Genomic DNA, 10,658 nt, shown 5'->3' on the forward strand with positions numbered 1-10,658 from the left:
TGGCCGTCCCTCTAAACTTTCAGCTCATACAAGGAGAAGACTGATCAGAGATGCAGCCAAGAGGCCCATGATCACTCTGGATGAACTGCAGAGATCTACAGCTGAGGTGGGAGACTCTGTCCATAGGACAACAATCAGTCGTATATTGCACAAATCTGGCCTTTATGGAAGAGTGGCAAGAAGAAAGCCATTTCTTAAAGATATCCATAAAAAGTGTTGTTTAAAGTTTGCCACAAGCCACCTGGGAGACACACCAAACATGTGGAAGAAGGTGCTCTGGTCAGATGAAACCAAAATTGAACTTTTTGGCAACAATGCAAAACGTTATGTTTGGCGTAAAAGCAACACAGCTCATCACCCTGAACACACCATCCCCACTGTCAAACATGGTGGTGGCAGCATCATGGTTTGGGACTGCTTTTCTTCAGCAGGGACAGGGAAGATGGTTAAAATTGATGGGAAGATGGATGGAGCCAAATACAGGACCATTCTGGAAGAAAACCTGATGGAGTCTGCAAAAGACCTGAGACTGGGACGGAGATTTGTCTTCCAACAAGACAATGATCCAAAACATAAAGCAAAATCTACAATGGAATGGTTCAAAAATAAACATATCCAGATGTTAGAATGGCCAAGTCAAAGTCCAGACCTGAATCCAATCGAGAATCTGTGGAAAGAACTGAAAACTGCTGTTCACAAATGCTCTCCATCCAACCTCACTGAGCTCGAGCTGTTTTGCAAGGAGGAATGGGAAAAATGTCAGTCTCTCGATGTGCAAAACTGATAGAGACATACCCCAAGCGACTTACAGCTGTAATCGCAGCAAAAGGTGGCGCTACAAAGTATTAACTTAAAACTTGTTAAGGGGGCTGAATAATTTTGCAAACGCCCAATTTTTCAGTTTTTGATTTGTTAACACCCCAAAAAAAAAGTTTGAAATATCCAATAAATGTCGTTCCACTTCATGATTGTGTCCCACTTGTTGTTGATTCTTCACAAAAAAAAATACAGTTTTATATCTTTATGTTTGAAGCCTGAAAAATGTGGCAAAAGGTCGCGGAGAAAGTTCAAGATTCAAATGAGGGGATCCGTGGAAGCTGTAACTACATATTTAGCAAGGCACTGTATTCAGCATTTATTCATCAATCAATCATTCAGCATTCATTCAGCATGTATTTATCAATCAATCACTCATCAATCATCCAGCATTCATTCATCACTCATTCAGCATTCATTCATCAATCAGCATTTATTCATCAATCAATCATTCAGCATTCATTCAGCATGTATTTATCAATCAATCACTCATCAATCATTCAGCATTCATTCATCACTCATTCAGCATTCATTCATCAATCATTCAGCAGTTGTAAATGAGAACTTGTTCTCAACTAGCCTACCTGGTTAAATAAAGATGAAATAAAAAAATAATAATTCAAATTCATTCAGCATTTATTCATCAATCATTCAGCATTCATTCATCAATCATTCAGCATTCATTCAGCAATCTTTCAGCGACCATTCAGCAATCATTCATCAATCGATTCAGCGACCATTCATCATCAGAGGCACAGTCAATATGAAACAATAATAATATCCGCCTCCCACACTAACAGTTAAACCACCACATAATTAAACAGTCATCTCACACTATTTGACATTTCCATTATCTTACCCAGCTGACTGCTGCTCGCCATTCACAAGGCAGTGGAAATAATCAGAACAATGACTAATCCAGAGATCTCAATCAAAAATCAATCAAAATGGTCTGATTGTCGAAAGTTCTCTCAAGGTCAATTACAAAGCCAAAAGGTTTGCATAAATACAAACAAGTTGAACCACATTTACTATGTGCCCATTAAGAAATTATTGAGTTCTTTACTACTAGTAAACACTGTAATGATATCTTACATAAATTAGGTTCTTAGATGTAGTGACCAGTGGATAGGAAAGCCACAAGCCCAGAACATCTGTTTGAAGCAAAACTCAAGCAAACCCAAACTCAAAACTCAAGCAAAACGTAAGCTGTGGCTATGTTTTGAGAACGTCTTGGATTGTATTTCCCAAAGGGAATGTGCTGGGTCACGGATGAATACATAGAGTTAAAGAAAGAAAACTGAAGAAGGATGTCCAAGGACATTCTTGGAGAATAACCAGGAAGTGTTTTTCCACAAAGACAATAAGGCCAACTTCAGCAAACCATGATGCATTCAGCATTCCACTACACAACCAAGCAATCCATAACCCATCTCTGTTTGACTTTGGCACCATTTCCCAAAGTTAGGCCAACAGAGCCGACCTGCCAATGCTATGTGTCCAATTCAAAATAGATTTGAGGCACATGGATTTCTCCCCTGAGAGGTCACACATTGCAGGCCTACAGAAAGCATGACTATTATTGGTCACTGATGACAGAAACCCACATAGGTGTGAAACAAAGGCTGTGAATAGGTTGTAACAGGATTAGCCTACTACAAGATTACATCAGTTCTCTCTCTTTCCACACATTGGGGTTTGTCCACTACGTTCAGTGCTTTCATCTCCAGAATCAAACCATTTAATAAGAACATGGTTCTTCTACCTTGCTTCAGTGACGATCATCATACTGGGCGTCCTCTATTGTTAGATCGAAGGTCAAAGCTCCGTAAATAATGTGCCCTAATCTTTTTCTCTTCATATTTTGAATATATTCTGCTCAATTTAAAGATAAACGAGAGCATGACTGATCTTAAAACATTATTGCTCTTTATGAGGTGTGAGCAAAATTTCTCATGGTGACGTTCTTTGTGGAAGTCTTCCAAAACATTCAGCATTACTGTCGTCTTCCTTTACCTGACATAGCAGATACCAGTTACAGGGTGAAGGTGAGGTTACAAGCTGGTAGGTCTTGAAGTGAACGAAGCAAGACAGTGCACAGAGATACAGATCCCACTGGTGGAAACGGGGAAGCCTAACAGAAGTATTACTTTCTAGATGTGAAATTTTGGAACAGTTTTGAAACTGTTTCCGCTGTATGCTAGTCTCTCCTACTTGCATAGAAGTATCTTAAGGTCCCTCTTCAGGTGAGCCAAACCACCCTCTTGAAGAGCAACACAAGACCCATTAATATTAACTTACCAGCGAGACCTCCTTCCCAACTCCTTAAATATTTAATCAGCCTTGGACAGCTTCATTGCTCTGTAGGCTGAGGCCAGTGGATCCCCTTTACAAGACCACTCCTGTTCCCTCTCAAAGAGGGCCTTGTCCCCTGCCACTAGACTGCCGTCTCCAAAGAATTCAGAATTTTTCCACCGCAGCTCAGCTCGACTCGGCTGACAGAGTTGGTTTACTGTGTCTCGTTTGAGAAACTTATGAAGGATTGTGGATGAGACTGATCTGACTTGCTAACCTATGGGTGGCTACTGGCTAAGCCTATATCAGTCTGATTAAATATGGTTTACTAGATATCTTGAAAACAACATACAAGGCACATAGAGCTTCTTAAATTCAGTTCAAAATAGTCCTAGATGTCCACAGAGACTGCATGCATGTGCAATGATGCCTCACGTCTCATGATCGACACTGTGTCTGTTTAAAAAACAACATGTTTTTAACCTTTAACTAGGCAAGTCAGTTAAGAACAAATTCTTCACTTTGTGTTCCTCATCGCTTCAGAAAATATAAATATAATATATAATAATAATATAATACACCCTGTCACATACTGAGCAGTAAAAAGAAATCTCATCAGTATATAGTGTATGATGTTTCTACAGATCAAACAAGGATGCTCCTTACACAGGCTGACCTTCCTAGGGATGTACCCCATGGCACTAACATCTTATGTAATATAAAGTCAATATTATAAAATATTAAAAAACAGTTAAGTAACGTTATTTCATAACCCCTTCCAAAGTTGGTATACAGATAGAGAGAGCAGATGCCATTTGTGAACCACGACAACAGTAACCAGAATGTCACTTCCACAAGAAAATCACTTCCTTTGGCAGTTTCATTTATTCTACCATGATCTTGTGCTCTTGTACCTAAATACAAAATAATGCCAAGAAGAACTATAATGTGGGTTAGGTTTGATTTACACGCAAGCTAATCAGAAAGCAGGTAAGATGGCAGCTGTGTTTTGCGGTGGCAAACAAAAACCACTCAAAATATCCAATATTGACGGAAAGGGAGCCATTCTGAAATAGGGCCATAGCATGAACTTCTAAAAGAAAGTGTGTTCACCGTTGCAGTAGGCTAGGCCCTACATCTTATGAGCCAATGCATCATGTCAAGAAAGCACTCACTGGACCATTTCAATTGGCTTTTGTGCCTCTCTCTCTCGTCCCTGCCACGGCCCCAGGTATCTACACTAGAGTGCATCACTCTGCCACTCTGCCCGAGCTCCATTTCATTCTTCCTATATGTCCAAACCGTCACTGAACTAAGAGGTCACATTCATTCTGTTGTCTAATTCTTCCCCTTTTCTTCAGAAGACTGAAATACCTCGCTAAAATCCTGTTATGAAATGTTTATAAAAGTGTCTCTTATGATTATAAGAACTTGACTAATGTTCACAACAGTAAATACCTTACAACAGAATGGGGATAAAACATTCAATTATGTATAATTGTATTTGTCACATTCGTCGACTACAACAAAGTGTAGTTGTAGTCGGCGCATGTGAAATGCTTACTTATTAGCCCTTACCCAAAAAATGCAGAGTTCAAAAGTAAGAAAAATGTGCAAAAAAATTGTGAAAGGAAATAGTAACACAATAAAATAACAATAACGAGATTATAGACATAGAGTAGCGGTACCGAATCAGTGTGCAGGGGTACGAGGTAGTTGAAGTAATTCAGATGATATGTACATGTAGTTAGGAGTCAAAGTGACTCGGCAATCAGGATAGATAATAAACAGAGTAGCAGCACAGTATGTGAAGAGTGTGAAGCGTGTGTATGTGTGGAGTGCCTGTGTGTGGTGTCAATATTCATGTTTGTGTGTGTTAGCGTATGTAGTGTTTGTATGTGTGTGTTGGGGTGTCAGTGTAGTATGTGTGAGTGTGTCGGTAGAGTCCAGTGAGTGTGCATAGAGCCAGTGCATAGAGCCAGTGCATAGAGCCAGTGCATAGAGCCAGTGCATAGAGCCAAGGCATAAAAAATTGAGGTCATAGGATTTTCCAATTGTTTTCTATGGGATACCCTTATTATTAGGAACCTGGTTGCAGTTCCTATGGCTTCCACTAGATGTCAACAGTCTTTAGAAATTGTTCGATGTTTTTCTTTTGAGAAATGAAGATGTAGTCCTATTTATTGTAAGTGTCATTCCAGGTGGACTGTTTTGGTGCACGTAAACTGGAGCGCGCTTCACGTTGTTTTTATCCAGTATTAGAAACAGTTCATTCCGTCTTAAATTTGATAGATTATTTACATTTTAGGGTACCGGAGGTTGGATTAGGAACGTTGTTTGAAGTGTTTGGACCAAGTTTACAGGTAACTTATTAGATACTTTGTAGGCATGTTGGGCAAGTTGAAACTGGTGTATTTCTGAATCAAACGCGCCAAATAAATTGACATTTTTGGGACATTAAGAAGGACATTATCGAACAAAAGGACCATTTGTGATGTTTCTGGTACATTTTGGAGTGCCAACAGAAGAATATCTTCAAAAGGTAAGGCATTGATTATATTGCTATTTCTGACTTTTGTGGCGCACCTGCCTGGTTGAAATATGATTTTCATGTGTATGTATGTGGGGCGCTGTCCTCAGATAACCGCATGATTTGCTTTCGCTGTAAAGCCTTTTTGAAATCTTGACAGCGGCTGGATTAACAAGAAGTTAAGCTTTATTTTGATGTATAACACTTATATTTTCAAGAATGTTAAATATTTTAATTTGGTATTTTTGAATTTCGCGCTCTGCAATTTCCCCGGATGTTGGCCAGGTGGGACGCTACCGTCCCACCTGCCCATAAGAAGTTAAAAGGTGTTAGTCACATTGGCTACAGAGAGCGTGATCACACAGTCGTCATGAACAACTGGTGCTCTTGTGCATGGTTCAGTGTTGCTAGCCTCGAAGCAAACATAGAAAGCATTTAGCTTGTCTGGTAGGCTCGCGTCACTTGGCAGTTTGCGGCTTTGTGGCTTTGTAATCCGTGATAGTTTGCAATCCCTGCCACATCGGCGTCAGAGCCGGTGTAGTAGGATTCGATTTTAGTCCTGTATTGACGCTTAGCCTGTTTGATGGTTCGTCGGAGGGCATAACGGGATTTCTTACAAGCGTCCGGATTAGTGTCCCGCTCCTTGAAAGTGGCAGCTCTAGCCTTTAGCTCAGTTCAAATGTTGCCTGTAATCCATGGCTTCTGGTGGAGATACGTACGGTCACTGTGGGGACGACGTCGTCGATGCACTTATTAATGAAGCCAGTGACTGATGTGGTAAACCCTTCAATGTCTTTGGATGCATCCCTGAACATATTGGAGTCTGTACTAGTGAAACAGTCCTGTAGTTTAACATCTGCTTCATTGGACCACTTCCGTATTAAGCGCGTCTCTGGTACTTCCTGTTTGCCAATTTGCTTGTATGCAGGAATCAGGAGGATAGAGTTATGGTCAGATTTGGCAAATGGAGGTCGAGGGAGAGCCTTGTAATCATCTCTGTGTGTGGAGTATAGGTGATCTAGGTTAATATCAATATTTGTATAGGAGTAAAAGTCGCCTTGTTTAATTTGGAAAGACTGGGGTGTTTTTGGTGTCTTAATCCTTCCTACAGCAGGGCACAAATATTTAAACATAAACACGGTAATAGCCTAATGCATTGTCAGTCAGTGCAATGAGGAAGTAGACTAAATATTTGTGCATTAATGCTGAAGAAAAACAAAACTACTTTGATAAGCAAATGCACTTTAAACCCCAGAGTGTCAACACACAACTTCTGGAGGTCTTGGACAATCCATCAGAATTGGGCTACTGTGTAATGCTGGAAATCTGCTAACTTCATCCAGACTGGTTGAGACTAAAAATAGCCTAGACATGAGGTTCACAGAGATGTTCTATCAGTGATCAATTGTGATCATAGCATAATATGTAGGCTATAATGCAGCTAACTTGGGTTGTAAGTATCCTTCTTCAAGGTGGAAGCTATTTGCGTTGTACAGGAATGACTGATCTGTAAAAAAGATCAAGACTACAGCATGAAGTCTCGCAAGAACATAACTTCCCAGCAAATACCAAAATCTGCCCTGCTCTGAAGCCATCTAGCCTACATATTTTCAGTCCAAACATCCCAGCTAGCTCCTCCTTGAGAACCTGTTTCCCTTGACATGTGAGACTGAGACTAGCGCCACCATTTTGATTGCCTCCTAGCCCACAGTTGTCGCAGAGTGTATAGTTCAGTCTCCTTGTCAGCAAGATTTCCCTGTGGCCAGAGTGAGTGAGTCTGCAGGAGAGTCAGGCACACATTGCCTTCTCTTGACTGAGTGAATGACAAGGAAGGCCATTCCTTCAGCCATACGGTACACACCAGTTAAACTGAGGTTGAGGAGAACTAGATGTATTGTACATGCTGAGAACATAAGTACATAAATAACAAACAACTATTCAAACTCTAAATCTCAAAACAATGTGAAATAAAACATGTAAATTGTTCATTTCACTTTTTGGATAGCTCTGTCTATCTAATTTACTGTAGCCTAAATTGACGAATAGCCATATGGCAAAGCCTGCATGGTGAGACGGTTGAAGTGTAGCAAACTGCTTTTGAAAGTTATCTACTTTACTCTCAAGAACTTTGTAAGACTGCACTCCTCTGTGTGTGTGTGTGTACTGTTTGGGGACCACCACTTTGTAGAGCATGAACAACCTGCAGCTACAACCAGTACATTATTAAGCATTAAAATTCCCATCTCATCCATGTGTGTCTGCGACTGTCCTTCTCTCACCAGCACATTGACAGCTCCAAACCATCACAGACTAGACCTACCACTGGGACCCATAATAACACTCCTAACATACTCTACATTCACCCCTAAACTCAATGACAATAATAGAACAGGTGGAAAGGAAATTAATCAAATTAATCCAAAATAGAATATAATCTTCACCTTGACTTGTTCTCATAAATCACTATAAATAAAACTAACAATACGTGGAGGTATCCATAAAGACCTCCAAACTATAGCTACATTAACCCTGTAACAACCCAGAATTGGCTGCTGTACAGGAGAAGAAAGTCAACCTTTGTTCTTCCGTGAAGGCTCCTGTCTGACTCCAGGCTCTCCTCTGAGACTCATCTGCCTTCCTCCATTTTATGGTGAAGCCCCAATGACATACCTGACTTCAGAGCCTTGGCTGACAGCATAACATCCAAAACAGTTCTGCTTACAGCGCCACATCGGACTCAGAATACGTTTAAAAAAGAAGTCAAACTGATCATACGGATATTTCATCCAAGAAACTCGTAGCTAGATAGTTCCAATCATATGGAGAACCATATTAAATCCACATCAGATTAGATTGTAATTGGAGGAATAAACCATCGGCAACATAACATAGTGGACATGGAGTGTCTGGACGTGTACCAGCGGCTATGCCAGCCAGACTGTCGCTAATGGAGGCTGGGCTCTCTCTTTCTGCTCTGGCTGGGAGTGGGAGAGGAGGTAGAGCAGTCCGTGCAATGGCTTCTCCTTGGAGCAATCGCACAACACAGCCGGGGGACCGACAGCTAAATCTCCTGACTCTTCAGACCTAGCGCAGCTCACAGCCTCGGCTTTCTTATTTCCTCCTTATCCAGTTTGACAAGAACACGAACGATAGATAGCTAGATAGCTACACGAATGGAAGGTTGGTAGAATATTGGTAGAAGAAGCTAGTTGACTTTGACTACCATGGTTTCCAGCGCCAGCCAGTTCGAGCATTCGTTTGTCCACTCGTTAATTCACGCTCGCCCAGGCTGGCTCAAGCAAGTCACCACGTCTGGTGCTACACTAACTAAGAAAGGAGATAAGCTCTTTCCAGGTCATTCACGAGGCGCTCTCTCTGTCTCCAAATTATTCCATCTATCAAACAACGACGTACTCGTGAACCATGAACCCAAACGAGCAGTGATCTTGAACAAACTGGCACATTTTATTATACACTCACAGTTACGTCTTCTTCTGGTGGAGAAGCGATCTTCTACATAAAAGTTGTCCTGTATTTCATGCGTTCGCCCGGTCTAATGGATGAACGCCATGTTTCCTGCTTCTCCTTTGCTGCAGCTGCAGATGACCTGAGATCCGCCTGTCTCTGAATAATGAGCAACCACAGAGACAAGGAAGACAATCTGCAAAGCAGGCAACACAAAGAAGTTTTGGAGACTAGCAAGCACCAGAGGGTGCACAAGAGTTTGCGATGAGACGACAGGAAAGGAGCAGCAGCAGGATGATGGTCAACGTGTGTATCCTCTGAGCAACTCATCACAACGTGTGTATCCTCTGAGCAACTCGTCACAACGCGTGTATCCTCTGAGCAACTCATCCTTCACCGAGTCAAATTAAACCCCAGTCTCAGGCAGCCATGAATGGGCGTCGTTAACATCTAAAGAGGGAATCTAGTGCATGAATATAGAAGTTATATCCACATGCACACGTCATGAGGGTTATCAACAGTTCACAGACTGAAACTGGGTAATGATGCTGGATACTGTATCCCACATCCAACCTGACAGACAGGCAGGCAGGCAGGCAGACAGACAGACAGACAGACAGACAGACAGACTAGATTAGACAGACAGACATACTAGATTAGACAGACAGACAGACTAGATTAGGCAGACAGACAAGCAGACAGAAAATAAGAGAATTGAAGAGACTATAATAGAACAATGTAGTATAGAATAGAATAGAATAGAATAGCATATTGGCTTCCCCACCACCACTGCCTGTGTAATAAAGTGCATGTGTATGTGTTATAAATAGATTCAGGACACATTTTAAAAAATCACAGTAGCTTAAATATGACTAATAAAGTCCATGATGATCCACTTGGCTGCTGTAGTCAATGTTGCTCTTCCATCAAGATGCTAACCAAGGGGAAACAAATAGGGGCGGCAGGGTAGCCTCGTGGTTAGAGCGTTGGACTAGTAAGTTCATATCCCCGAGCTGACAAGGTACAAATCTGTCGTTCTGCCCCTAACAGGCAGATCAGGGACCCACTGTTCCTAGGCAGTCATTGAAAATAAGAATTTGTTCTTAACTGACTTGCCTAGTTAAATAAAGGTTAAAAATAAATAAAAAATAGGACATCCAGTTTTGATCCTGTATTGGTGGAGTGTGAGAGAGAATGAACTACCTCTCAAAATAGAAGGTGTTAAACATTTCCCGATGAGTTACAACATCATGTTCTAAGTTCTGCCAGAGCCCTCAGAGACTATAATAAATGTCCAGGTAGCCTATAGTGTAGCAAGCTGTTTAGCAATGTAATTAACACCCACAACAATTGTCTAGACTAATTTTCTACTGTTGTGTTTTCATTACTGTGTAATTATTCTTCTAAGTACATTGTAATAAGTATTGTATTTAGAGATATGTTGGTTTTGATAATAATTTTATGATGGATAATTGTGAGACTTTCTGACACAGAAATACTACATTAATTAATTATGTTTTGTTTGAAATGTTTTCATGTCATTCATGAATTA

General features: G+C 40.9%; 1 protein-coding gene across 3 annotated transcripts in view; it reads right to left on the reverse strand.

The window, feature by feature from the left end:
* The window catches only part of LOC112257368 (zinc finger protein 462), a 69,253-nt gene extending 59,792 nt beyond the window's left edge, over nt 1-9,461 (reverse strand). For 2 of the 3 annotated variants that reach the window (XM_024430881.2, XM_024430879.2), the window contains exon 1: nt 9,122-9,460. The gene's annotated coding sequence lies outside the window, so the exon portion shown is untranslated. Of the gene's footprint in view, nt 1-9,121 lie in introns of all 3 variants that reach the window. The other variant, XM_024430880.2, reaches the window with a different exon arrangement.
* Between the last annotated feature and the right edge of the window lie 1,197 nt (nt 9,462-10,658).

This window comes from Oncorhynchus tshawytscha, linkage group LG09 (assembly GCF_018296145.1).
Source record: "Oncorhynchus tshawytscha isolate Ot180627B linkage group LG09, Otsh_v2.0, whole genome shotgun sequence".
Taxonomy (NCBI): domain Eukaryota; kingdom Metazoa; phylum Chordata; class Actinopteri; order Salmoniformes; family Salmonidae; genus Oncorhynchus; species Oncorhynchus tshawytscha.